At 44.1% G+C, this 26,617-nt stretch overlaps 1 protein-coding gene across 1 annotated transcript in view; it reads right to left on the bottom strand.

Moving 5' to 3' along the window:
• Positions 1 to 26,617, bottom strand: part of LOC146830161 (uncharacterized) — a 199,332-nt gene that overhangs the window by 130,824 nt on the left and 41,891 nt on the right. The window lies entirely within an intron of this gene.

Genomic DNA, 26,617 nt, shown 5'->3' on the forward strand with positions numbered 1-26,617 from the left:
ACATCACTCTATGACATGGTCAGTGAAATCATTGCTCACATATCAAATGACATCACGGATGACATCATCCACTTAATATCTGATGCACCATAACCTTTCATACACCCACTCTAAAATACGAACTATCATTCTTGAAACCATAGACCCCAATAAAAGTTAGGACATACCCACACACTGATTCATAGGTATATCCACTCACACACCCAGTCACTCATACACATACTCAATCATCAACACAGCCACTGATATATTCACTCATACACCCCAACAGACACTCACACACTACCACTCAGCTATGGAGTTACTCACATATAGTGTCACCCAAAGAATCAATTACACTGCTATTACCTATACAGTTATACATACACCACCTCACTTATTAATACAGATACTAACACATACTTACCAGGGCTCGAAAAATGTACTCTGCCGCTCGCAAATGCGAGTCCATTTCTTTCAGGGCGAGACAGTTTTCAGGTCTACTTGACCGGCCTGGCGAGTGAGCTCTTCATTCCCAGCCAGCCGGCCGAATACCTACACACATTAACCTGCTAAGCAATATCAGTACGGGTGAAACGGGCAGAGAAGCAAAGGGACTCTGTCTTTTCCTTGGGGCCCAAAGAAGACAAAGACATTGTCTAGTTCCCCTGCCGCTGGCAGCTGCCCCCCCACCCCCTTTTTGTTCCCCCTCTCTCTTCTCTCTCTTACTGTCGCCCTCCTCCTCCTCATTTAGTAAAACCGAGACTTCAAGAAACTCGTATTATCTTCTCTTTCCTCCTTTCGTTTATTTGCTTCCTTGTGAAATTGATCCAAAAAAGAAAAACACTTACTGGATACGTCGGCTTTTTCCGACATTTTTCAATTTCAAGTGCAGCCTCGGGGTGGAGAGAAATAAAACATTCAAAATATGGAACAAAAACTAACTAACTAAAGCAAGACACAGTGGTTGCAAAGTGGCCAGATAATCCAGATTGAGTTATTCAGCCCTAAACACATTAGCGCCACTTTACAGTGTTTGCCAGTGAAGCGCTACTTTTGTCGCCTCCTCGCTCTTTGCCACCCAGGAAAAACAATGTTGTTCAAAGTGCACTATTCCAGGAGGTACTGAAATACCTGCTTGATTGGTGAATTTGAAAACAAAATGCTTACTGCGGCTCTGTATTCACAAACGTGGTCTTTTTAAACCCTACTGCTTGGGTTTTGTAAGGATATCGGCAATGGGTATTGAAACGCATCCCTTCTGGGCCCTGTAGTCATGGACTTAACTTTTCAGGCAAAAGCACTCACGAATTTCAGAATAAGGAGTGTAAAAAGAAAAAGGGGACCATGGTGTTCCTGCTTACATTTCACATGCTTTACTTAATATTGCATTCTGAGTGTTGGCTTTTTCTAGGCTCTTGTTAATTTTTTTTAGGCAGCATATTGCTCCTAATTAGTGTGCAATTTGAATTGAGTCGCATCCAGGCGTTTATAGCGGGACAGTGCAGTGCAAGTTCCTCTCAGTGGGGCAGTATGGTGTTCAGTGGAGGACAGGATGTGGCACTATGGTCAGAGCTGCTGAATTTGGAACTGGGGGAACCAGATTCAGCCTTCATGACCAGTCCACTCTCCCTGAGGGAACACATTCCCATGCTAATCCTTAGAAGGCCCCACAAGATCTTAAAAGCCCTGGTGTCTTACACCAGCAGGTGGACCCTAGCAGTGGCAAGTGTAGGTTAACCTTGAAGGCCTGTCCACCACAATTAATTCTGAAGTTCACCTCCAGTCTTGAAGGAAGGCCTATGAAGCAGCACACCATAGAGTGACAGTGACGGTCACGGAGGTCACAGGACCCTTGAGCAGGTGTTTATCTGGGGCCGTACTCTAATATGTTTAAGGTACAGCGGTGTACCAGAGTACTGCTAAGAGTGTCTTTTTTTGCAGATTTATATAGCGCTTACTCGACCCGAAGGTATTGGAGTGTTTAACATGAGCACCAGTTATGGTACACAAGGACACACTCATTTTTGTTAGGCACGGGGAGATTAAATGATTTGATCAGAATGACAGGATGTTGAGCCGCCGGGGCCGTAATCTAGTATGTTAAGGTACAGGGTTGAACCCGAGTACTGCTAAGAGTATTCATCCGGGGCCACGCTCTAGTATGCTTAATGTACAGTACTGTACCCGAGTACGGCTGAGTGTGTTTATCCAAGGACGTGCTTTTAACTTTAAAAACATTTCAGTAAGAATAGTAATGAGGCAAAAAAATTCTGTCATGTCTTAATGGTCATAGATCAACGACGCTGCAAATGTTTTAAAGAAAATTTGTACGCAACCAATTTGTGGGTCAAGTGCATTGATGTTCGGTCGAGTAGAAAATTCTAGTCACTAGACCTGCAGGTCAAGTAAGAAATGTAAGATTTGTCGAGCCCTGCTTACTCTCTTCTACAATCACTGACACAAGCATACTCCTCAATACAGCCACTCTCACAATAACTCACTCTCACATACAGTCACTTATATACTCCAACACTCATATACTGCCGTTCACATATGTAGTTATTCACACATATACCACTGAGACATCCATTTACTCACCAACACAGCCATACACACACTCAATCCCGCATACAGCCCCTCGCAGATGCACTCATGAACCCATATACCCAGTGAATCACCCACTCATATCTATGCAGGGGGTCACACACCCACACAGATACTCAGGCACCCATACAGGTACTCAGGCAACCAGTCATTAACCCATATAGACACTCATGTAGGTAGTCACCAACACATGCAGCCACTGACACATCAACTGACACTGATTCAGACATTCACACAGATTAGTAATTCACCCATGGATCCTCTAAGACATGTTTAATCACACACTTATATTGTCAGTCATGCGGACACTCATACATCCACTCATTCTTCAATACACTGTGGCGTATATATATATAAAACATTCTGTATCATGTCATCAGTGATGTCATTTGAGATGTCATCAGTGATGTCCCTGACCATGTCATGGGCATTTTTTTTATTTTTCTTTTAGAGTTTTATATAACGCGGACTTGACCCGGAAATATTAGATAAAGAAGGTAGAGATCAAGTCAAAGAAGGTAGAGATCAAGTCAAAGAAGGTAGAGATCAAGTCAAAGAAGGTAGAGATCAAGTCAAAGAAGGTAGAGATCAAGTCAAAGAAGGTAGAGATCAAGTCAAAGAAGGTAGAGATCAAGTCAAAGAAGGTAGAGATCAAGTTACCAGCTTACACGAGTCCTTTGAGGGACTACGTGGGTTTTTTTTCAAGCCAACGAGCAAGGGTAACAAGCTCCCTCCCAAGCGATTACGGTGGTACGACGGGGATTGTAGACGAGCCAGAGGTAACCTGGCACATGCCCTTTCTAGCGGGAATAAGATATCTATTCAAATAGCCGGACACGCCTACAAGAAATGTATGGTCCAGGCGAAAAAGAGATGGGATGATTTGTACTGGCTAGACTTGAAGGAAGCATGTTATGCCCGGGACTCTAGACTGTTCTGGAATGTGATTAAGTGGAACAGAGTTGGCTTGCCAGATAGACCAACAAACCACGTCACCCAAGAGGAGTGGCTAAGGCATTTTAAACCACAATATGCATGCAATCTCCTATATAAATGTCCGGGGACGATACCTCATGTTTTTTATGCGCAAGGTCCTTTTAGTCCCAAGGATGTTTTAGTTGCCTTGAGTTGTGTAGCCGCAGGGCGGGCACCAGGATTAGATGGGGTCTCATCGGATCTCTTCCTGCATAACAAAACTTGCTGGAGCAAGTATATTGCACTAGTGGCTAATGCCGTGGCCGAAGGCGCTCCAGTGCCCAAATCATGGGGGGGGTGCCATTATAATTCCCATTTTTAAAAAGGGTGATAAAACACTCCCAGGAAACTATAGACCTATTAGTTTAATAGACACAATCAAAAGATCATTGGGAGGATGGTCCTGAATGGGACATTGGATTGGATTGAAGACAATAGGATACTGTCCACTTTTGGACTCTGATCTAGTAAGGGATGTGTTTAGAAAGTTATGCAGATCTGTATACCCCAGAGGGTCCAACAAGACTACGAGAGGTGGAAGAATATCTGAGAGATATTTCTCCGCCGATAATGTCCGAAGAGGATAGGGAGTTATTAAACGGGCCCCTACAGTTGGAAGAATTTAACGAGGCCCTTGGTAGCTTACCAACTGGTAAAGCAGCAGGACCAGACCAAATCCCGCTTGAGTTTTACCAAATATTTTAAAAAGTGCTTGTGGCAGATATGTTTTTATTAATGCAACAAGCTCAACGAGGGGAATCCAGCCCGGAATCATGGGGAGGGGCTGACATAATTGTAATTTTGAAAAAAGGGAAGCCACCAGAAGCACCAGGATCATATAGACCAATCACACTAATGAATTCAGACATTAAAATATACTCTAAAATTTTAGCAAAGAGGTTGGCTGGGATCATCGAGCAGTTGGTAACCCCCACTCAGCACGGATTTATTCCTGGAAAAGGGACAACGCAGCACGTCAGGACTGTTACGATGCTCGACTCTGCAGGAATCCTAGGGGACCCTGTCGCAGCACTTTTTCTAGATGCTGAGAAGGCATTTGACAGGGTCTCCTGGGATTACCTTTGGCAGGTTATGAGGTGGTGCGGGATAGGGGAACCCTTTGTTAAAGCCATACGGATACTCTATAGTAACCCAATAGCGAGAATTAGAGTGAACGGAGGGCTGTCAGATACAGTCAAAATCGCTAGGGGGGGACTAGGCAGGGCTGTCCCTCCTCTCCCCTCCTCTTCGCGTTATATCTCGAACCACTACTGCGACGACTGGAAGCTAATCCGGGGATACCACCGATGCGGGTAAATGGCAGTATGATAAAGACTTTAGCCTATGCAGATGATATAGCTATTTTAACGCCGAACCCCACTTTAGCTATAAAGGAAGTTGAGGCAGAGGCCCATGTGTTTGGACGGATATCGGGCTATAGTTTAAATAGATTAAAAAGGCAGATTATAAAAAATACCTACGCTATATGTAATGATGATAGGGTGGTTAACTCGGCAGTGTATTTAGGGATATCATTAGTGGCGGATTTGGATAAAATCGTAGAAATGAATTTGACCCCCCTGATGGATAAGACGAAGAGGGATCTGGAGAGGATGAATAACTTAGATCTTTCTTTGCTGGGATGTATTAACGTAATTAAAATGCTGATCTTGCCCAAGTTTTTATATCTTTTTCGCTCTGTCCCTCTGGTCTTTGAAGCCAAATGGTTTAATATGCTAGAGAGAGTACTAAATAGGTTTATCTGGGCGCATGGGAAAACCAGGCGGGCCTATAGATATATGACTCTCCCAAGAGAAAGAGGGGGATGGGGAGCCCCTGATTTTAGGTTATATCAAATGGCTGCAGCATTACAGTATATGCAGGGGTTAATTGGGGGCGGGGGGCGAGACACAGGGGTTACGACCATGTCTACGGAAGTCTATTCTATAGTACTGGGGGCGGAGGCAGAAAATAATTTCTTAAACAGGGTTGAGTTTGGATACCATAAAAGGACTAGATTTAAGACGGCAGTGGCAGCATATAGGATATGGAATGCTTTTTTAAAAAAAATGGGACTCGGAAGATACAACAGATATACAAGGCTGTATAAGAATAAGTCCTTTACTACAGAAGTATTTGCTGATTCAATAATGGCAAGATGGTCTCAAAAAGGGATAGTGCAGATTGGAGACTTAATGGACGAGGAAGGGATCGTACAGTTTGTAGACCGCACCTTTAAGTATGGCATTGAGAGAAGGGACTTTTTCAAATATTTACAGTCAAGGAGTTTTCTTTGTCGTAAGCAGGGTGGCAGTATGGGCTTTGATAGTAATGAAGTACTGGAGAAAATAAAAACAGGAAGGGACTGTACAATTAGATCTTTTTATGCATTCTTAGTAAAAGGGAAGATGGACGATATGGAGAAATTCAGTAATAAGTGGGTTGGAAAATTGGGGGGGGGGGGGGGGGGGGAGCCTGGAAGTTTTCAAGAATCCTTGAATATGGGCTGTTATATTTTGTGTTCGGGACCCCTACAATCGCAGCACTACAAGACTTTATTCTCATTGTATCACACCCCCGCTAGAATAGCTAAATGGGGAGGCTCCACTGGTACCACCTGCCCCCGATGTAATGCAGGGGACGCAGATATAATTCATATGTTTGCTACCTGCCCCCAGCTGCATAGTTTGATTAAAAATGTGGAAGATTTTCTTGTTAATAAACTTGACATACGAATAAAATTGACACCTTTGAGGATTTTGTTTGGGAGAGATAACCAGGATGAACCTGAATATAAGGAGTTTGTTTATGGCTACTGCAGTTCTGAGGTTGACGATAGCAAGAGCATGGTTAGAAAAGATCCCCCCGGGAATGCAAAGATGGTTGGCAAATTTATTAGCTAGCTATAATCTTGAGAAAGCAATATATGCACGCAAGGGGAAAAGGGGAAGAAGGTTAGGGTTAAAAATTTGGGAACCAATAGTGAAGTGGAAAGAGACTATGGCATTACAGGGTACTGTAACATAATATGCAATATAGGCCTATTTGCTACCTGTTCTTTAACCTGTGTTCTTTTGTTAGCTGATATTGTTTAAATTTCAAATCAGATAAAGTGAAATTATGGACGTTTTTTCAAAATTGGCTGGAAAATGTACAAATGTTAAATATGTAATACAATGTGTATACTGAGAAAAAGGGGTAAAACAAATAAAAAAAAATAAAAAAAAAAAGAGGATACTGTCCACTTTTCAAGCTGGTTTCCGTAAATTTACCAGCACTGTGGACCAGGTTTTTCGCTTCATCCACTTGCATTGGAGGGTAGTAACCCTAGGCAAAGGCAGTCTTTATGTCGCTTTTGTAGACTTAAGAGCCGCCTTTGACCTCATCCCCCGTGAGCGGTTGTGGTTCGTTCTTGAAAAACTGGGGCTTCCCCTGGAACTTCTGTCTTTGGTTATGCGGCTCCACGAGTCTAATTTTGCTAAAATTCAGTGGGGTGGACTGGGTGAAGTTACCCCCGAGTTCCCAGTAGAGCGTGGTGTGCGCCAAGGTTGCACCATGGCACCTACGCTCTTTTCCCTGTATATGATGGGGTAGTAGATTGTATGCTACGTGTCAATTGACGCTCCCAAGCTGGCTGGAGTTACCACCCCTATATTGATGTTCGCTGACGATACTCTTATTGTATCTAAAACTCCGAGTGGCCTGCAAAGGGCATTGTCAGTGTTTGAAGATTTTTGCAACGACTACGGTTTGGAGGTAAATGTGACCAAGACCAAACTCATGGTTTTCAATCCGCACTCAAGATACAGAGCAGGAAAGTTTTCTATGAATGGGCAGCCACTTGAAGAGGTTAATAACTTTGTCTACTTAGGCATGCATGTGACTAATGATAATAAGTGGAATAGGCACATTGAAATGTCCACAATGAAATTTAGACAGATAACGGGAGCCTTGATTAGTGAGCACAAAAAATCTTTCACTAAGCCTATTAAACCTGTGCTCCAAGTTTGAGGCCAAGGCTTTAAGCTCTGTGTTGTATGGGGCTGAGCTATGGGGTTTTGACGCAATAACTTCTTTAACCGCTGTTGAAAATAAATTCTTCCGTAGCATAACTGGCCTCGCACAGAGCACGCCCCTGGTACCACTGCGATTTGATCTAGGGAGGAAGGCTATCAAGGACCTAGCCAAACTCCGCTCGGTCTTATACTGGCGGAGGCTCTGGACCACTCCGGAGCTTACTTCATATGCAATGGGTCTTATGGACGTAATACAAGCTGATACGTTCCATAAGATCGGGTGGTTGAGGAACCTCCGCACGTCCTTGATAGATTTGGGACTGGAGGGGCTATGGAGTGACCCGGCAGCTGCCTTGTTTCCTCCCAAGAGACTCTTGAAAATGCTCTATTGTGAAAGGGTTGATTATAGCGTTTGGAGGGATACCAACTCCTCTACGATGACTGGTCGATATTTGGAGGCGAAGGTCACACCAGCTCTAGAACCCTATTGGGATTTGATCACTCTACCTAGAGATAGGAAACTTTACTTCCAACTTAGAGACGGCTCTCTTCCACTCAGGGCCCTTACAGGTGGGTGGTTTGGAGCAAGCTTAGGAACATGTCATGCTTGCGGCTCCAATAATGAAACAACTGCCCACTTTTTGTTTGTTTGTCCTGCATATGCTATCCCCAGACGAGTTTGGTTGTCCCCTATGTGCAAAACTTTGGCCACAAGGAGTTCTGCCGTTGCTTTAAGACTTTTATGTACAAGCACTTCTCCGGTTGTCTCAATCGCTTTAGCTAAATACTTGGGTTGGGCTTGGTCCTTAAGGCATAAGGCTCTAAAGAAAATTGTGGGAGTACCCCCGCGAGTTTACATGTCGTTGGGATGTTGGCTGAATTATTCTTCGTCCCAATGGAGGTCTTATTTTTTCTTTTTTAGCATTGTATTTTTACAAATTGTAACTCATCCTTAGTCTATTGACATGTTTAATGCTTTTTTAAATAGTAATTTTTAGGTATTTATGGATGATTTTATGTATTGTACAGGGTATGCCATTAGCAATTATTTGTATATGTTTGTGTCTTGTATGAATTTTTTTTTAAATTCGAATAAAGACTATGATATAGAGCGCTTTACATAAGCACCAGTTTCCTTACAGAAGGACACATTCATTTTTGTTAGGCGTGGGGAGATTAAATGATTTGTCCAGAATCACAGCACGTTACGCCTCCCGCCGAGACTCGAACCCAGTTCCTCAGCTTTGAGGTGGACTGCTCTAGCCGTAAGGCTACATCCTCTTCCCTTGATGTAATATGTGATGTCACCGGCAGTGCATTGCGGGGGCGCGAGTTATAGTTAGCTCTCATTTACCCAGTTACCTACCCACTCTCACACACATCTAGAAACATAATAATAAATTCACAAAGTCACAGAATTGTTACTCACTCACATACTCAGTTCTAAACACTCATATATCCAGTCACACATCTACTCAAACACATGCATATGCACACAGATACACTCAAGACTCTCATACAGCAGAAAACACACCCTTTGTGAGACACAGACCTACACATAAATTGAAACACTCACATACTCACCAACATACCCACTAACACACTAAAGCAGTTAGTCACACCACTTACAACTTGCAGTTCGGTATTAAAATATAAAACGTTACTGATAAGAACAAAAGTTACAGGGGGGTTTTAGTTAAGATACAGAATTTTCTTTTAAAAACATAGCAATTCACTTATAACACCAAAGGTTACAGGGCCGATATTTTTAGGAAATAGAATTAAAAATAAAAACATAAATTACTGAAAAAAACAAAAAGGTTGCAGTGGCATTATAATTAGGCTCAGATTTTACTCATATCAAACCATTGATATAGTTACCTTAGCTAACTATAACTTATGCCCCACAATGCTCTGCTTATGACCTCACATATTACATCACTTATGACATGGTCAGTGACATCACTGATGATATCACTGATGACATGTACAGAACCACTCACATACCCACTCACACTCCCATAGAACGTCTCATACACCCACTGCCACACAACTCCTCCCATAGCTATTCATAGACATATCAGTAATCACACTATCACTCATTCTTAGAGCCACTCACACACAGCCTCTCACACACCTACTAGCTCACACATGCAACCACTCACGCATCCATTTACTCACCAATACAGCTACTCAGACATCCAGTCAAACAGACACTTACATACCTAATCATATAACTTTACAGCCACTCACACACCAAATGTATCACCCATACAGAAACTCACACAGCCACTCACTCATCCATAAAGGTACTTGCAGTCACCCATATAGCCACTCACATTGCTACTCACTCACCAATACAGCTACTCATACACCTACTCACATACCCATATAGACAATGATACAGCCACTTGTTCACCCACACAACCACTCACATACCCACAGTACAACGTACATACCCATTCACACATCCATACAACCACTCACTCACCCTTATAGCCACTCACACGGACTGTCATTCTGCAATACAGTCACTCACATGCACTCACTTTCCTATACACACACTCAAACAGGTGCTCATTTACCCATACAGCCAGTCACACACCCACTCCCTCACCCATATAGCCACTGACACAGCCACTCATGCATCCATACAACCACTCAGAGACTAACTCACACATAAAGCTACTCGCACGCCCATTCATTTCCCTATACAGCTACTCACATACCCACTAACACATCCATGCAGCTACACGCACACCTATACACCCACTATGTCTATGTATAGAATTTATAAAGCACATCTGAAACTCCGAGGAGTGTCCTGGTGCTACAGCATAAGGATCATTAGTGGGATGAAGAAGACCGGTCTAGGGGCAGGAAAAGATCCAGGTCTTCAGGTTTTTTTTTTTTTTTTTTTTAAATGCAGGTGTTGCCGTAATGCATCGGAGGGTCAATGGGAGTTTGTTCCTGAGAGGGTCCCAGAATAGAGAGAGATCAGCCCCCTCAGCTTGACTTTCTAATTCCTAGAACAAAACAGTGATTTTGAGAGCAGAGATTTCTCTCGGGGTATAGGACTTAATTCCAGGCCAGTTCCATCTAGAGCTTTCTAGGGAACAAGCAGTATCTTTAAAATAACCCTCTCCTAACCAGTAGCCAACATAGTCTTTGAAAAAGGCAAGTGGCATATGAATTGCAAGTAAGCCCAGAGATGGTACGTGTCGCTGCATTCTGAACCAACTGCAGCCTATCAATCAAGTATTTGGGCGGTCCTATGTACAGGACATTTTCATAGTCAAGCTATAAAATAATCAAGGCTTGCATCACTTGTTGTCTAGCCTTGAAGGATAGGAGACGAAAGAACTTCCTAAGTACGCGAAGGAGGGCAAAGCAAGAGCCTGCCACCAAGTTAACTTGGGAATGAAATAACAGTTGCCCATCAAATTCGAAGCCCAGATTTTTTACCACCTGATTTTGAGATAAACAAACTGATACAGACCGTCACAAAGCCACTCAGATAAGATGTGTTAGAAATAGTATGACTAATTGTTAATACAAAAAGAATAGTGATTGAACATATGCTGTAGCTCAGTATATAATTTTAGGTGTTCATGAACTTTTCCAAAAAACGTGTCAAAGTAGGTGCTGTGTGTCATGGAAAGTTTGGGGGTGATCCGTGCGGTGGGGGCCGAGAAATAGGGGTGCGAAACAAGGGTATGTTTGTAATGTTGATACCAGTTGGATCATGTTGTCAAACCTACAGACCGAACCGCTGGACGGAATTACACCAAACTTGGTAGAAATGTAGATGTTGTTATGCAGATTGTGTTTTTTGTTAGTTCATGTAAATCTGTTCAGTTCTTCTTGAGAAACTGAATCCAAACTCTATAGTGATATCTCTGGTCATGGATATTTTGCGGCATTTTCATGGTGATCACAGTGACATTGCAAGGAGTTTTAGATAAACCATGAATGCACGTGCTAGCTGAAAGGCTCGGATTGGCTGGGTGTAGCCTTAAAAGAAAGTTGCGGTGGTTTTATTGTGATCACGATTACATTATAAAGTGTTCGAGGTGAATCGTGAAAGCATGCCAACAGGAATACTGTGATTGGCTGGATACAACCTGAAGTTGCGGCCGCCATTTGATGTATCAGGGACGGCTCCTGGGGCTGACATTTTGGGGGAAAGTGACATAACTGGTCAGGGTAGAGGTACTGTGACCCCATGTTTGACAAATGAGGGTATTAATGAAACTAGTTATGTGTCCAAAATGTATGTTTTTAATCTCACAAGATATTCGTGATGAAGCCGCAACCGCCAGCTTATGTGCCATCACGGGCATTGATGTTTTGGTGACGCCCGGCGTCACAGCAAAAACAGAAGATCAATTTTAAAAAGAATTTTATACACACTAACTCGAAAAATATGATTTGATACAGTGCATTAATAAGCCCCTCGTGTCAAAAATACTGTAAAATGTTTGCATATATTTGTTTTACACTTTATAAAAAAGGATTGATCGTCACGGTTACAGAAGTCTTCGCAAGACTTAGAATGCTTACGAACATAGAAAATTGGGTTAAAAAAATATGACTTCAAACAGTGCAGGGTCTAAAATAATGAAATATCTGCACCTCTTTGAAAAGGAGCGATCGTCTCAGTTATCGAAGTCATTGCGACTCTCGGCGTAATCACAAAAACAGAAAGTAGGGTTCAAACACAGTTTTTAAAAAAGTTACTAAAAATATATGTGTAAAAACATGTTCTTTACGTTAGCAATGTGTATTATACTAGTTAGAATATATATTTTTTAAGTTACATAATTTTAATATTTTGGAGGTCATTGAATGTCTGCATTTGATTTTTGGTTTAACGACACGATCATGATCATTGCAAATTTAAAAAATTAAATTAATAATGAACAACATTTTGGGCGGCTCTAACGAGCCTTTTTTTTTTACATTTAGAGATTGTATAAGACAGATATATATATATATATATCTAAGACTGTATGCAACGTTTCAGGTTGCCTAGAAGCACCCTGTTCCATTTGAAAGTAAAGTGAACTCCATCACCTCTATATATTCCATGCATGTCAAAATGCTAATTGTTGTTGTAGATGGAGCCCATGTTATGGTCTTTGAGGAAAGCAGTAACAGTTTTATTAACAGGTTTCCTGGCTTTATTTATTTAGGAGTTTTATATAGCGCTAGCCTGACCCGAGGGTATCAGAGTGCTTTACAACAATTTTTTTTAGCAAGATTCATACAATAAAGCAGTATTCTACATATAGGTTCGGAAGTCCAAGTGTGCTGAGCAGCATTGAGGTAGTACGAGAGTCCTGAGATAACCTGATATAGTGCACGTTGTCTTGGGGTTGATACAATAAAGCAGTATTCTACATATAGCTATCCAATTGCGCTGAGCAGCATTGAGGTAGTACTGGAGTCCTGAGATAACCCGATAGAGTGCATGTTGTCTTGGGTTGAACCACGGGGGGGGGGGGGGGGAGGAGGAGCAGTTAGGGGTCAAATAGCAGGGAGGAGGCAAGTCTTAGAGCTACAATGTCTGGGAGAGACGACGAGCAGGGATTTGTGTTTAGATGGCAGCTATCCATTCGGGAGGGAGCGGTTGAGGAAAAGGACTTCAGTGTTTTATTAATTTTGTGAAGGACGAGATAGTCCTGATACAGACTGGGATGGCGTTGCAGATTTTGGGCATTTTGTTTGCGTGTTTTCATAGGGATGAGTAGCAGGGTGCTGGAGCTCCTGAGGTTCCTTGTCTGACCAGCCCTATTGAGTTTAGCAGTCAAATACTAAGGTTTTCCTGTGTGCAGGGCTTTGTGTGTGAGGCAGGCAGTTCTGAAACTGGCACTCAGTTCGATTGGGAGCCATTTTAGTTCTCCGAGTGCTGGTGAGATGGGATTGTATTTCCTGATTGCAGTGACCATTCTAGCTGCTGCGTTGAGAGTACTTTGAGGGGAGCTAGGTGAGAGGGGAGCTAGATGAGATTTTATTGTACCAGTGATGGTGGCATTCCCATAGTAGAGTCTGGATAGCACCATTGATTGGGTGGCTTGTTTGAGGTCGTTGGTTGGGATGAATGGTTTTATTTTGTTAACTAGCTTTAGGTTGACGAAGGCGCTCTTTGTGGAGTTCTTGGTGTGTTTGGCCATGTCGAGTTTTGAGTTTAGGGTGAGTCCTAATGATTTAATGGAGTGGGTCAGAGTGTGATTGCCGTTAACAGCATCCAAAGCATCCTCGCTGAGCCCCACCCTCTTCAACGTCTACATGAGCCCCCTCGCGGCCATCGCACGCCAACACAACCTCAACATAATCTCCTACGCAGACGACACCCAGCTGATCCTCTCCCTGACCAACGACCCCGCCGCCGCCAGAGCCAATCTGCACGAAGGGATGAAAGATGTAGCCGAGTGGATGACGACCAGCCGCCTGAAACTGAACTCAGACAAGACGGAGGTCCTCATCCTGGGCCCCTTGCCCTCCGCCTGGGACGACTCCTGGTGGCCCCCCGCCCTGGGCACCGCACCCAAACCGACAGACCACGCACGCAACCTGGGCTTCATCCTGGACTCCTCCCTCTCCATGACCAGGCAAGTCAACGCAGTCTCCTCGGCGTGCTTCAACATCCTACGCATGCTACGGAAGATCTTCTGGTGGATCCCCACCGAGACCAGGAAGACCGTCACCCAGGCCCTCGTCACCAGCCGACTGGACTACGGCAACGCCCTCTACGCCGGTACCACCGCCAAGCTCCAGAAGAGACTCCAGCGGATCCAGAACGCCTCAGCCAGACTCATCCTCGACATCCCACGAAACAGCCACATCTCCGGACACCTGAGACCTGCATTGGCTCCCCGTCTACAAAAGAATCACCTTCCGTCTCCTCACCCACGCACACAAAGCCCTTCACGACCAAGGCCCGATCTACCTCAACAACTTTTACGCTCCCAAACGCGACCTCCGATCAGCCAGCCACGCCCTCGCCCCCGTCCCCCGCATCCGAAGAGCGACAACAGGAGGAAGGTCCTTCTCCTACCTGGCCGCCAAGACCTGGAACTCCCTCCCGACCGACCTACGCCTGACCCAGGACCACCTCTCCTTCAGGAAGAAGCTGAAGACCTGGCTGTTCGAGCAGTAACGGCACCCCCCCCCCCCCCCCCAAGCGCCTTGAGACCCTACGGGTGAGTAGTGCGCTCTATAAATGCCTTGATTGATTGGCCATTCTGAAATATGAGGGTTCTCTTTGTTGGAGATGAGTATTTCGGTTTTGTTTTGGTTGAGTTTTAAGCGGTTAAGCGACAGCCAATGTTGGATTTCTTTTAGAGTTACATTTAGTCTGTGAATGTCATCAATAGAGGAGGTTTCTAGATAACTGGGTGTCATCTGCATAGAGATGGAAAGGGATGTTAGCATTTTTGAGTAGGGTTCCATGTACATGTTGAACAGTTGAGGTGAGAGCACTGAAGCTTGGGGGGGGGGGGGGGGGGGGGACGCCCCTGTTGACTGGGTGTAGGTCGGAGGTAAAGTTTATTTTTGTTATAATTTGTGAGTGGCTGTGTATGAAGGAGGAGAACCAGCGTAGGACCACCTCATCAGCTCCTACCCTTTCTTGTAAAGCCTTGATGTTGGTGATCAACTGTCAAAGGCTGCCGATAGGTCTAGGAGAAAGAGGAGGTAACATGGGTCTGTATCTAGGGATTTGTGGATGTCGTCTGATGTTAAGGATCGCAGTCTTGGTGCTATAGCCTTTTCTGAAACCAGATTGGTGGGGGTCAAGAAGGTTGATGCTATCCATGTGCCGAGTCAGTTGCTGGAGGACGCTTTTTTCAAGGATTTTGAATAGGAGGGGGAGATTGGAGACGGGTCTGAAGTTATTCAGTTCCTTGGAGTCAAGGCCTGTTTGTTTGTTTTTTAGTAGAAGCGTGACTTGATCACTTGAGGCATTCAGGTATGATGTCGGTTCTCAGGGAACTGTTTATGATCTTGCACTAGAACGGGGCAATGGCGAGTTTCAGTTTTTTGGTCAGTTCAGTGGGTATCGGGTCAATGACGCGAGAGGCTGGTTTGGAGGTGGAGATCAGTTTGAGGATCTCGGTTTCCGGGATGGGGTTGAAGGACTTCCAGGTTTTTGTGGGGTGCTTCAGCGTGCTATCTACTGTCACTGGGGGCAGGCTTTTGCAGACGGGGTTGACGTTGATGTCCAGTGAGAGCTCAATCTTGGCAATTTTTTCTTCGAAGAAGTTGGTGAAGTTTTCACACAAGTCCTTGGAGGCCTGTAGGGAGGATTCCGTGGGTTTGGAGGTTTGTTGCCTGATGATTTTGAACAGTTCGTTGGGCCCGTTTTTTTGAGTTGTCCAGGGCGCGGCAGAAGGTGACATTTTCGCTGCTGATGTGTTTTTTGTATTTCCTTCGGGCTGCTTTGAGTTGTTCGAGTAGGCTTGAGGAGGGGTTGCTCCTCCATAGTCTTTCTGTAGCTCTTAGTGGTCTTCTCTTGTTGTTAATGTCCGTGTTGAACCAAGATCTGGACGGGATGTTCCTGTTTTTTTTTTTGTTTCAAGGGGGCTACTTGAACTAGAATGGATATCATGTTTGTGTTGCAGTGGAAGGTGAGTTCTATTGTGGATAGAACATCCATGGAGGCAGTGAGGAGAGTTAGCCCTTCCCTCTAGGTCAGTCATGTTAATCTGAGTGAAGTTTCTAGTCCATTTCGGAAGGTCTTTGGTGGGGGTTTAAGTGCGATTGGCTGAGTGAGGTGGAAAAGGATTAAGCAGTGGTCAGACCAGTGGTCAGGGTGCGGTCTATCGTGACAGTGTCGTGCTGGGCGATAATGGCATCTAGGATTGCTCATTTGTTGTGTGTTTCCTCTAAGCAGTGTTGGGTAAGGTTGTTGCTGTGAAGCAGCTCCTTCAGGTTCAGGATTAGCCGGATATTTTCTTCATTCCAGTGTAGATTGAGGTCGCCCAGAATAAGGTTGTTCCTGTCTCGGAATCTATTTCCGTCAAGGAAATATTGTTTTTGTGGACGATTGCTATGCCTCCACCTCTTTCATCTTTTCTATCTTTGTTGGTGATTACAAAGCCAGGGGGGGACAAGAGTATCTATGAGTGGAAATGGAGTCATTTAGCAATGTCTCGGTGATGAATGCTATGACTGTCGTGGGTGAGGATGGATTGCGCTAGCTCTGTGGTATGCTTGGTGGCTGATCTGCAGTTTATGAGCATGCAGTTTATGGAGGACGTCTCTGTTGTGGGGCTTTTCGTTCGGGGGACCGTGGGGATGATAGTGCGTGTGGCTGGGGGTCTAAGGGATTTCGGAGGGGCATGTTCTCTTCCCAGTCCGGTGATCCCCTGCATTTTGGATTGGAGGGTGGCAGTAATGAGATTGTCGTAAGAGGAAGCGAGAGCTGCCGCTTCACTTGCCGATGTTACATCTCTAGTTCTTTTCGATCCCTGTGTCCGATTAGAGAGGGGGGTGTAGAGATCCCTTTCGGGTGGGGAGCCTTGGAAAGCCTCTGTTGAGAGAGAGAGAGAGAGAGAGAGAGAGGGGAAGGAAGGGAAACTGTGTGGCTTTAGGGGTACGGTGAGGTTGGTAAGGATTTCACTAAGACCCTGGATTATGGTTGTTATCTGGCTTTCAAGCAGGGTGAGCCGCTGCCCAGTCTCTATGTCGGTGTGGGTGTTCCGGGCAGGAATGTTACACCTGGGGAAAGAGACTAACGTTTTTAAGTTGCCCTTTTGTGAGTGAGCGGTCCATGTGGGCTCTAGGCAGGGTTGGGGGTGTGGGGAGGCGGAACCCATGTTGGGGCGTCGGTGTTAAATTACATGAGGGACTGGGGAGGGGGTTGGGAGTCACGTACTGTGTGTTGAGGTTGTTCAAAGTGGGTTGGGAGGAATGGAGGGTGGGGGTCAGGTGAGGGTGGTTGCTGGAGGAGAGTAGAGGGGCCTTGTTCTCTCTGGTAGTGTTGGGGGTGGTGTCTCGTGGCGGGAGGCTGGTGTTATTACTAGGGAGCACCAGAATGATGGATGAGTTCTGTTGGAGGGTCGGATTCTTCAGGGAGAGGAGGATGAGCGGGCAGGGGAGGTGTGTGTGGGAGGGGGAAGTCCGGAGGGATGGGAAGAGAGCGTCAAAGGTTTCTAGATTGTCATTGCTGGCTTGTATCAGGACTGTGCATTGGAGTAGATGGTCGCAGTGGTGTTCCCATTTCGCCTAGTGTGGTTAGGGGCTGAGAAAGTCATTTTGCAGCTATGGGAAGTGTTAGTCATTTTGGAGATATTGAGTTGCAATCTGAGGATGGAGTTCCATATTTGGGGTCTTTCAGTGTAGAAGAGGAGATCCATTTTTGCTTGTCCTTTGTAGGCGCAGTGATAGATGTCCTGGAATACTGATTCAATTTTTTTTTCGCTTTGGTTTTTTCTTTCGCTTTGCGTGAGAGGGGAAAACTGATCGAGAAGGAGTTCGGGCCGTGCAGTTTAAGTAGTTCGCAGAGGCGAGATTGGAGTAGGCTGAGGTGGCGGATGGCATAGTGACTAGGTGGGACGGGGGCAGGCACCCTACAAGGAAGGGTGGGCTAGAGTTTCCAGAGCTGTCCTTAGAAGGGAAAGTGCGAGTAGTAGAGAGATTTTGTGCTGTAACTCTAGGGCTGGTCATTGACTCTCTGGAGCATAAGGCGGAGGGTAACTCCTAGCAGGTTGTTGAAATGCGAGGTATCAAGGTTCAGGCACTAGGCAGATATAGACTTTGCATGGCAGTCATGAAGGTGAAGGTTTGTACACCCGTATTGGAGTCAGGCGCCAAGCCCAGAGATCGACGAATCACGATTGTTGAGGCTGCTCGGGTGTGGAGCAGTTTCACTGACTGGGGGCTGTTGCATTATCCTGAGGGATCGGGGATCGAATGGTTGGTTCCTTTTACCAGGGGGCTGTAGGGCTCTAGTAGGGACTTAGCCCGTTGTTCAGTGGGAGGGTTAAAGGCTGTAGCAGTTTGTGCCGGACTTTCCCCGTTGGTTCTCGTGGGCCAATCCGCCATTTTAAAGTCAGCTTCGATTAGCGAGTCCGACAGAATTTGTCAATCTGTGGACAGAATTGGACCACTTCAATCAATATCTTACTAAACAGGTAGAGTCAAACTGAATGCAAAATATGGCTATGTGTGTATGTTTTGCGCTCTGCCAAAAACACGCAGTAGCCATGACTACCGAAGTCATTGCGACGTTCATTTTTACGTGGAAAATGCATTGGAAATGTCCTTTTTTCGACAAAAGATAAAGTTAAATTAATATCTTAAGAAACAGATAGAAGTCAATTTAATGTAAAATATGCCCATATATATATATATATATATATAGGATCTATAGTCTGCACGCTGTAGTCGCGACTACCAATGTAATCGTGAGAAATGGTGGAGGGTAGTGCCTTCTTAATTGGTCCACGTCAGTGGAGAATCAACGTCATAAACTTAGTTCAAAATGAAAATGCTTGTGATGTTTTTATTGCTAGTGGACAATGCAGATATAAATTGCGAAAGAAGAAGCAAACAAGCAGACACGTGTTTCGCCCTAGTGGCCCATTGGCCTTGGGCTTTTTCAAGGCGGTTTTCAGTAAAGAGCAAAGTCTGCCTGCTAGTGGGTAAAACAGTCTCTGCAGTCTCGGAGAACAAAGCTGTCAGAAGATGGAGTTTTTTTTAAAAATGCATTCAAAATGGGAAGTTAAGTCAATATCTCACTTAACAGCTAGACAAAGTTTATGTAAATTATATTTATATATGTGTTCTACACTTTATCAAAAACATGCAACATTCGCACTTTGTCTGAGACGATTACTACATCGTAGCAAACACCAAAAATATCTTGAAATAAGATGATTAATGTACTTTTTAAATAAAGAGTTTACAAATACAACAATAAGTTCTTCACTAAGCAGATGCAATGTTCACCATTTAATTACAGAAAAAAAAAAAACAAGGACATTATACATATGAAATAGAATTTAAAAAACCTAGAAATTCACTTAAAAAAACAAAATCAAAGGTTACAGGGATATTATATTTAGAAAATAGAATTAGAAAAACCTTTGAAATTCTCTGCAATAAACCAAAGGTTACAGGGACGTTATAGTTAGGTTGACATACCACTCGTATAGAACCAAAGAAATTAAGCAGTAATAGTTATCGGAGCATGAGAATTTAAGAATTTCGGGTTGCAAGAGCAACTAATGAATTTATTCAAGTTGAAGCACCAGATCAGCAGTATAGCCCTTCTGACAGACTTCATGATTTGGACATCAAAATTGAGGGTGATGTACCATGTATTATTAAAGTAATATTCTTTGAAAATTTATCAGCCACCTATGACATTTTTTTGGCTCAAATTGACTGGCACCTGAATTTGAGAGAAAAATCCTACAAGGGGAAGATGTAATTATACCTTTCTTTTCTACTCTTATTACTGAAGTTGTCAAAACACACGTATGCTGCAGAATTTATTCTTGCACAAGCCGTAGAATTTAACCACAATCATGTAGACTGGGATAAAAACTTGCCTTATCACATCATACCCGTAAGGTCCAGCCTGCAGGTACAATCACAATACCCAATTAAACATGTAGCAAAATGCCCGGTTCGGGAAATTCTATTACAATTAGAATATCAAGGCGTAATAGAGCCTTGTTTTACAGCAATGAACATTCAACTATTTCCAGTAGCTCAACCAAATCATTCCTCCACTTAGTTTTGGAATATAGACATTTAAACATCCATACACACAGCTTTGCAATTCAAAATTCACACAGCGCAGGTTTAGGGAGTAACTGTGGACATTTCCAATTATTTTTCTGCCAAAATATAGCCCCTGAAAGCAGAGACTTAAAGGAGTTTACCACTTTAGGTGTCCAGAGAAAATTCTGCCAACTTCCTCGGGTGTATATGAACTGCCCAGGTCCGTTCTCTGCCTAAATTCTAAATTACATCAAATCTACATGAAATTGACACTGTTCTACATTGATAACATATAGCTTACTGTCAATGACATAAACATACACTTTGCTAGAGCAGATCAGTTAGTTTGGTATTCGCTGAACATGTCGTTATATTTTCTCCCCCCACCTCAAAAAGTCCTATTCCTGGGATACAAGTTATCAAGTGAAGGCAAAAGCCTTGCACCACCCATTAAACACAAGAATGTCATTGGTATGAACAAGAATAGCCTATGCCCAGTGATGTCCTGCCTCTTGTTCTGTACGATTATATAATGTATACTGATGGTTCAGCTCAGTCTGCAATTGGCAGTGAACAACAATATTCTGTTGCATGTACAGCACTAAAAGCTTTTTTTACACTATTCTTAGGTGGTTGTACCGCTCAGTTGGATGAACTGAAATCTTCAATTTTGATTCTAGAAAATACTGATCCTGAATACACCACAATCATTGTGTGAGATACGTATAACTGTGTCCGGTCTTTTAATGAAAACTTACATTATTGGCACTTGATTAGATTCAGAGATGCTAAAGGAAACAATATCAAACTTAAATTGCTTTGGGGAAAAGTGGCACAGATTGCATGCCACGGGTTCATGTAATTCATACATTAAGTCATCAGCATGTTGGGATACACGTTGTAGGGAAGTCACTGACTGATGAAGCCACCAAATTGGCTGTTCAGATTGCTATTGTACCTCCAATTAGTCGTTCATGCACAAGGGTGGATGATGACGACATGGTTGCGGTCACCTCTTCACGCAGTGCCACTCCATTTCATAAATAATATCCAGCAAATTGCTGAGTGCTCAAATCATACCTTTATTCTTGCATTCTCGGGGTGGGGGATTGAGTGACAGAAACCAGGATCGCAGGCTAGAATTAATCTTAGCTGCCCATGAAGGGTTAGTGTTTGCTCATGCAGGTGCGGTTGCTAGAATTACTACAAAAAAAGCTATTGGTGGCATGGTCTGTATAAGCAGACTAAACAATGTGAGCTTAGCTGTCACATTTGTAAGCAAATTAAAAGTTCCACCGCAGCCCACCCACCACAGACACTACTTTTAGTTTCAAACAAACGCCTGACATGTGTATTAGGAACATTGCTGAACTTCGTACTAAAATGGTGCATTTAAATGTATACTATTTCTTATAGATCCATGCTCTAAATTCCTCTAGGTGTGGGCTCAGCGATCAGCTGAAGCTCAAACTGTTATGAAAGATTTGCAAGTCTTCATCGGGGCATATATAGTGGCAGAATTCCACTCAGAGCAGAGACAAGGGTTTGCCTCTAAGGCCTACCAGGATACCATAAGAAGCCTGGGTGATGTTGTGCATTATTGCCCCCCCCGCCCCCCCCCCCCCCCATCAACCAGCGGGAAGTTTGATAGTGGAAAGGAATAACTAGGACTTAAAGTGCGAAGAGACCTCTCCCTTGTGAATATATCTGCATTTCCTGCCTCTAATGGAATTGTTTGGAATAAGACCCATTGAGTGCTGGGGTCATCTGAAGAGCCAGGTCTTGATGTCCTTCCTGAACTACGACAGTGTAGGCACTTGCCAGAGGTGGAGAGGAAGGTCATTCTAGGCCTTGGCTGTGAGGTAGGAGAAGGACTTTCTTCCCGTTCTGGTCTTGTAGATGCGTGGGATGGTGGCCAGCAAGAGGTCAGCTGATTGGACGTGTCTCTTGGGTGTGTGGAAGGAGAGGCGGTTGTTTAGGTATGCTGTTCCGTTGCTGTGGACAGCCTTGTATGAGTGTCGAGGAGCTTGAAGGTTATTCTTCTTTCGCTGGGGAGCCAGTGAAGATCACAGTGGTGTGGAGTGATGTGGTTGTGACCGGGGATGTCTAGGATTAGTCTGGCTGTGGTGTTCTGGAGTTTACGACGGAGTTTGTTGATTCCGGAGGAGAGGCCGTTGCTGTAGTCTAATCTGCTACTGATGAGGGCATGTGTGACTGTTTTTCTGGATTTGGGTCAGAGCCATCTGAATATTTTTCGGAGTATGCGGAGGGTGTTGAAGCAGGCCAAGGATACAGCGTTGATCTGGTGAGTCAAGTATGATGCCGAGGTTCAGTGCATGGTCTGTCATTTAGAGGGGGGGGGGGGGGGGGGGGGGGGGGGAAGGGATTACCTACGTCAGGGGACCACCAGATTTGTCCCATTTGGAGGGGGTGGAGTCAAGGAGGAGGATTACTGTTTTCTCGGAGTTGAGTTTCAGGCAAATCTTCTTCATCCGGGTGGCGACCGCTTTCATCCCTTCTTGGAAGTTGTGCCTGGTGATATTAGGTTCTTTGGTGAGGGAGAAGATGAGCTGGGTGTTGTTGTAGGAGACCATGTTAACACAATGGTTTCTACCAGTGTTTGTGAGGCCATGTAGATGTTGATGAAGGATACCTGGGGCACTCCACATCTGGTCTCTGTAGGTTCTGAGAGGTAGGCCAGGAGTCGGACTTGCTGAGTTCTACCTTTGAGAAATTAGCATACCCAGTCCAGGGCTTTTCCACGCATATCTGCGTCGTGGAGACTGGGGACTAATGTGCAGTGGGAGATGGTGTTGAAGGCAGCTGAGATCTCCAGGAGAATGAGGGCTGTCGTTTGGCCCTGGTCAAAGAGGGAGCGGGTATCTTCGGTGGCAGTGAGTAGAGGGAATTTGGTGCTGTGGTTGCTGCAGAATCCGGATTGGGAGATGTCCAGGATATTGTTGCCTTTGGTGAAGTTTGCTGGCTGGGGGGTTGATGGCCTTTTCAATTACCTTGGCTGTGAATGAAAGCTGGGAGATGGGCCTGAAGTTCTTCATGTCCTTTGGGTGAGCGGAGGGTTTCTTCAGGAGACGTTAGACTCCGGTGTGTTTCCAGTCAAAAAGATGTGGGGTGGGCAGAGGTCGGAGGATGCTCCGGAGTGAATGCTAGTCATGTTTTTTAGGGTATATTCTGTAGTGGGCATGGTCCAGGTTAGCTGGGTGGCATCGCTGGGGTTAGGATCTGGAGTGGTGCGGAGGTCTTGGTTGTTAAAGTGGTCTTAGGTCATCTTAATAGTGAGGTGAAAAAAGGTGCGGAGTCTGTTGCAGAGGTCTCAGGAGGGGGGGGGGGGGGGGACGACGACTGCTGTTGCGCTATTGGGTTTGGCGAATTCCTTGATGGATAAGTGTTGTTTTCTGAAGGAGAAGTGGATGCAGTGGTGGTCTGTCCAGAGGAGTTCTGTGGTGTGGCTGTAGGAGAAGCTGTTTCCTTCTGCAAATAGAGGGTTGAGTGTCTGTTCTGCTGTGTGTGTAGGTGCGGTGACCAGTTGCTTCAGTCCTATGTTGGCGCGGTTCTCTAGGGGCATGGTGGTATTGGGGTCATCGTGGTTGTCCAGGTGGAAGTTTAGGTTTCCAAGTAGGATGTAGTCAGCGGAGGAGAGGGCATGGGTTGCGATGAGGTCAGGAATGGCGTCGCTGAAAGGGAGCAGCCTGTAGATGAGAGTTCCCCGGAGGGTTGGTCTGGATCTGGAAGTGGGGGTGTTCCATGAGGGTAGTAGTGTCATTCAGGCCAGTGGTTACAATAAGAAGGGTGTTTTTGTGGAAGATGGGTGATGCCACCTCCTGGGCAGGTGAGGTGGTATTTCTGCAGGACCCTGTATCCATTAGGTAATGCGATGGCGATGTCGGGTGCGGAGATGGCGTTGGTCCAGGTTTCTGTGAGGAAGGAGACATCGGGCGGGTGGGTGGGTGGGTGTTGAAAAGGTCTCAGATTTCTATGGCATGCGTGTTGTAGGTAACACAATGAGGAGGATCAGTTGAGTGATTTGTGAGCTGTAATGGTAGATGGATGGTTTGGATGAGATAATTACTCCTGGTTCTATTTTTGATGAATGAGATATCGGGTCTTTAAAGAGCATGCTTTCTGAACTAGAATCCTACAAAGTGTTTGAAACTGAAGATTTATATTTAAATTCAGCTAACTACGATGAACTGTTTTGTTATATCTTCACTATGCTCATCACTATTTACACAGAGCTAGTATTCCATTTACAGTTTTCTAGTACACAGAACGGGAACATTGCCCAATACCACCAGTGAGTAGTTCAAAAACATATTTGAAGAAGTTTGCATGATTTCTGACTTTTATAAGAATACTACATTTCTCAGCAAGGAAAATAATGCTTACCCAAAACAAATTAATGTATTCAGATGCATTTGTTTCCCAGATGTGTGGAGGGCTATGAATATTGGAAATAAATCATTAAATTGGAATCTATTTGGGGGACACTATTCTGGCAACTCAATGGCATTGATGCTTGAATTGGAGCTTGTTTGATTCCCCTACACAAACGATCTTTCTGAACAAAACAGTGCAACAAACTGCTTGCCTAGGTCTGGCTAAATAAGAGGCTAACAGACCCAGCATTTCTTCTACTGCACATTTTGCCAATTGGCAATGCTCTGCAAATTTTACAGAACAGTTCAATAGTATGGTACAGAATTGTACATATAACTCTAAATTTCATGTTCAGAAGGGTCGTTAGTATGGCAAGTTAACACTAATGTGCACATTTTTCAAACTCCTCATCGAGTATATTTTAAAGCTAGAACACCAGACCCCCAGTACATGCAGTCACAATATTCAGGGGTGGCCCCACCAATAGCGTAGAAAAGCTATTCAAGCAATAGTTACAGCATTCCACCTTATCCGCTGTTAAGGAACTCTCTCTTTTCCGACGAAATTGGTTTACAAGATTTGTTGTTGGGTACTAGATCACCATGCTCTGAATTGTTCATATAGTTCATATATACAACTTTGGGAAATATCTCAGATGGATGCTGCTGAACGTTTGAGACAAATTGACAGAACAAATTTGGAAAAAACATTGGCTGTCGTAGATAATGGCATAACTACATTGTGGACTCCCATTTGTTCTTTGAATAATGTTGCATCATCTGAATTTGATATAATACAGAATGGCAGGTCTCTTCTCCAGCATGGGCAAAGTCAGCTAAGATCAATTATGTAACTGATTTGGACATTTCAGGTTTCAAAATCAAACTGCGTGCCATAGAAATATCCGATTGCATCATATTTGTTTTTGCCTTACAATTTAACATGCGTACAAAGACAGAAAGCAAGAAAAGATGCAATTTAAACAATGTTGAACATAGAGCATTTAGAGAAATTGTCCTTCACAGTAGCAGACACCTTTAGCTGTATGGATCCATGGGCTTATTACATTACCATATTAATGTTTAATTTGACATCTTGGCTCAAACACTTTCAAGTATGGTAATATGAAGCCTTATGAGAGAGCTTTAAGGAAAAATGTGTTTTTGCATTTTAATTGCAAATATTTGATTGTTGAAACAGAAGACTTCCTTAGCTGAAACAAATGTGAAACGTTGTTCGGACATGCATTAGTTTGTTTGATGGGTGTCTCAGTTTCCCTAATTCGGCCAGTTTTCCAATTGCTTTCAAATGAACGTTATTTGATCTTGAAGGACCAAGGTTTCTGTAGGATGAGGCCGGGAGTGCGATACATGGTAACGGCTTCCAGGGTCGTGATTTGTTATAATTTGCTATTTCCACCCGCACACACAATTAGGGAAGTTAGCTTGTGAATTCTATTCCTATTTCAAACATTAGCTTTGATAAGCTAAGCCAACTGAAAGCCTTATTGTTTACAAAGGACGTTGCATTAACATCTGCTTGAGAAACTTATGATCTTCAAGGTGCAAGGTCTTCCTCTGAAGTGCAAAAGCTATTGTACACACACTTGCCACAGCATTATGGTGAACTTGTGCACCGAATATTTAATTTTTAAAATAGAGCAGGAGTGGTACACTTTAAGTGATTGGGAGTGGCTATCTTAGTACATTCGAGACTGTATGCGGAGTGATTCTGTCCTTTGTACACTCTTTAGTTTCCAGCATATTTGGAGGCATACTACTTGGGTTCATAGGAGTTGCTATTTTCGTCTTATTTGTGTTGCTCCGCAATGAATGTTCCACCTCGAGGCCAAATGGTGATGGACTTACCACACATCCAACCATGTTGTGAGCGCATGATACAGTGCTTCG

The sequence above is a fragment of the Triturus cristatus genome, chromosome 5_1, assembly GCF_964204655.1.
Source record: "Triturus cristatus chromosome 5_1, aTriCri1.1, whole genome shotgun sequence".
Lineage (NCBI taxonomy): Eukaryota > Metazoa > Chordata > Amphibia > Caudata > Salamandridae > Triturus > Triturus cristatus.